Source organism: Rhagoletis zephyria, unplaced genomic scaffold (assembly GCF_001687245.7).
Source record: "Rhagoletis zephyria isolate East Lansing unplaced genomic scaffold, Rhagoletis_zephyria_1.1 Rzeph_scaffold_14176, whole genome shotgun sequence".
Classification (NCBI taxonomy): domain Eukaryota; kingdom Metazoa; phylum Arthropoda; class Insecta; order Diptera; family Tephritidae; genus Rhagoletis; species Rhagoletis zephyria.
In genome coordinates this window covers 10,085-13,549 of record NW_016171245.1, presented here as the reverse complement: position 1 = coordinate 13,549, position 3,465 = coordinate 10,085, and the positions used below count along the sequence as shown (strand labels likewise).

Sequence of the window (3,465 nt, the reverse complement as noted above, 5' to 3'; positions counted from 1 at the left end):
TTTTGTACAAATTCAGATTAAAAAGCTCGAAATTTTGTTACAGTTTTCTAAATTCTGTATAAAGTTTGAAGCTTTGATTTACATATAAGGTTTTGCCTAAATCTTGTTTAAGATTTTTATAGAAAAATACCTTGAAAGGTATTGTCATTATTTATAAAAAAAAAATCCACACGTGAACACTTGTTTGAGTCACTGTATATCCAAAAGAATACCGCTTAAAGACGTGGTTTCTATTTGTTACCAATTTTTGTTTTATTTTAATTAATCTGATGTTAAAACCACATATTTGGAAAATCTGCAAGCGCTGCCGAAGGTCTCTATAGTGAAGGTTTTTTATATGAAATTTTGGTTGAATTTAAATATCTACAATTTAAGATTTTAACGAGTTCTTTTTAAAGATAAGATTTTTGAAGATAAATCTATACTTCTGGCAACACTGTCCACGATAAGCGCGCTCACTGAGATTACCTTGCTTATTATGACTCTCTAGCTAACACGCTCAGTATTTCATAAAACAAAATTTATGCGTTGTTATTTCTGGACTTGTTCACGTTGCAACTTTTTATTTTCAGTGCAATTCTCTGTTGTTGTTATGAAATTTCTTTTGGTGCAATCTTTTGAGGAGCCATAATTTGTATCCCAAAACAGTTTTCATGTGTAAATTAATGTTTTAAATGAGTTATCATTCCAGATATTTTGGGGGATAAGAAATAGTGGATATTTGCAATATCATTTGTAATTAAAATTTTATTCCATAAAACTTTTTTTTTCAATATCATTTCTGTTTATGTTACGTTTGTTAGTCTACTCTATTATTATGCGCATCAGCGGTTCACTTTGCTCGCTGCTTTTTTCGATTTCTGACTTTGTTTGTCCATCATAAACATGCCAAAGCAACTAAAAAAAAATATATATATGCATATCAACGTCTAAGTAGCAGCTACACAGAACGTAGTATACCTAAGTAGGTACCTATATGTGTATATTTTTTTATATTTCTTGTGAGCGACAAACACGCAGAATGGATGTGTAAACAAAAGCTTTGTTTCCGCTGGCGGTTTGAAGCAGAAAAATAATTTTAATTCTTTTATGTATTTAAAATTTTTACGAATTATCAAAAAAAGCTCGATTTTTATTTTTTTTATTTTGCACATTGTTGTTCCGATTTGTATACCTATTTATTTTATTAATTTCTTTTTCCAAAACTACAACCTACGCGCCGTTGCAATCAATAAATTAACGAAACTTGATTTTGCCGTTTGTAAAAGAAAGAAACAAAAAAAAGCGATCGCGTAAAAATTCATGTACTTTTCCATACGAGGTTTGCCATTCAACTGATCGTAGCTCACCAGCAGCGCATTAGCTCGATATACATACGCGCGCTTCCTCATGTAGGCAAATGAAAAAAAGTAAAGTAAAAAAAAAAAATCGTAAAAATAATAAGAATACACAACGAAAAGCGGCTATCTAAAAGATCGTTCAACAACCATTGTATACTAAAGCAGCGTGCAAAAATGGGTGAGCGCATATTTACATACTTGTATGACTCGCTTATTGCAGAGAATTTGCTGGAAAAGAGTAACTAGGGTTGCCAACACTGTCTCAATTTCCCGTTTAGTATTTTTAAATGTGGCACCGCGAATGTAAAGAATCGGGTGATAAAAGGTGGTGATTCAGATATTTAACAGCAATTATTTGTGATATGCTTACAGCCAGTTTCACCAAATTATTTAAGTGAAAATTACTTTAATTTCGGTTTCACCAATCAATTTTAATTNCTGCTGCTTACTTGTATACCAGCCCTGCTTTTACAACACAGCGTGCCAAAGCTTTCAAAAGCTCTCAGTACAAATGAAAGCGAAAGCTAGTCCTAGTCTGTTTTACAACCACTTTTTACTCACTTAAATAAATAGTTTATTGAAACTGAAAATTATTTAAATGAGAATTAAATACAAAATTAAATTAAAGTTAATTTCCACTTAAATAGTTTGGTGAAACTGGCTGTTAATGTTTTATTTTATTTATTTTTCAGACAATTGGTACTACCATCAGGCTTTGGCAAACTTAGTCATGGAGCAAAACTCAGTTGAATAGTGCGTAGAAGTGATTCAAACGTTGATGCTTATGTAAAACAAAAATCACCATGAGCGATGACTCAGATTTTAACGTAAACGTAAACGTTAACAAGCAAAATTGCACCCGCTGCAAGAAAAAATAAATAACAGTTTCAAGGTTTGCACAAAATTCAAAAAAATTAATCCAACTTAACAATAAAAGAATAGAAGAAATGGAGCCACAAGAGGGTGCCCACAGGGAGATGTTCTTTCTTCTCTACTCTGGTCTCTCGTCGTGGATGACCTCTTGACCAAACTAAGTAAGGAAAGTGGTTACGATGCTGTTGGTTATGCGGACGACCTGGAATTTCCAGCTAGACAAAACTCTTAGTAAAGCCACAAGGGCCATGTGGTCCTATGGAAGACTTTGCAGTTGAACATTGCCACAAACATTGCAAAAAAACTGCCCTTTTCGCGTCTGAAAACACTCTAAAGGATGGCTCTACAATGAGAACGTGTTCAACCGCGGTCTTAAGAGTCGCTCCTAGGTTTAACCCCACACCACATTTTTGTCCAAGAAGCAGCAGCTTCGAGAAATTTGCAAATGCAAAATTCTGACAGTACTTTTAAAAGTAAGACACCACACAAAGGTATTTTGAGAAAATACTAGTCCTAGGAATCTGCGAATTCGCCGACGCTATGCCAAAGGAAATCTGCTTTGGAAGGAAATTTCAGGGCAAAATTCCAGATCGAGATATCTGGTCAACTGATTTACTAGAACTAGTGAACTCTTACACAGACGGAGGAAATATGGAGCGCAGAGCAGGAGCGGATGTCTTTGCTCCTTGCACCAAACTCTCTATTGCCATGGGTACTTTGTCCACCGTCTTTTAGGCCGAGGTACTAGCAATCTCAATTTGTGCCGGATTGAACCTTGAGAAGCGTTTAAATGGCGCGTTTCTAGTTATATTTTCAGATAGCTAGGCGGCCATAAGGGCCCTTTCCAAAAGAACGGTCACCTCCAGGCTCGTCAAGGAGGTATTTCTGCGACGATGTGAGATAGGGCTTTTCTTTTTTAAGGTAACAGTATACATATGTATTCATACTTACATACAAATGCATGTGACATTATAGTCAAATATTTATTTTTGCCTTAAATTTGAAACTATTCACGCAATCTCCACAAAGCTAAAATTTCATTGCAGTGAAATAATTTGCACGAAGCTGGCATCCCTGAGAGACTGCAACGCCTGAAAAGTTGTTGATGGCAGTGGCACCTTAAAAGCCTGGTTATGACGACTTAACTTGACTTAACGGAACATAGAACTTACAAAATCAAAATGAAACAGATTTCGACGTGGCATTAAGTTACGTTAAGTTTCGGCTGTTCAATTATAAAAGCTCAGTTAGT

The 3,465-nt window shown here is 34.9% G+C and overlaps 1 long non-coding RNA gene across 1 annotated transcript; it reads right to left on the bottom strand.

Annotated features, from left to right (window-relative positions):
- Positions 1-771: 771 nt before the first annotated feature.
- Positions 772-1,334, bottom strand: LOC108378480 (uncharacterized). Its single transcript, XR_001849413.1, has 2 exons — positions 1,175-1,334; positions 772-897 (listed from the first exon to the last, which is right to left on the bottom strand). It is a non-coding gene; the product is annotated as an uncharacterized LOC108378480 (long non-coding RNA).
- Between the last annotated feature and the right edge of the window lie 2,131 nt (positions 1,335-3,465).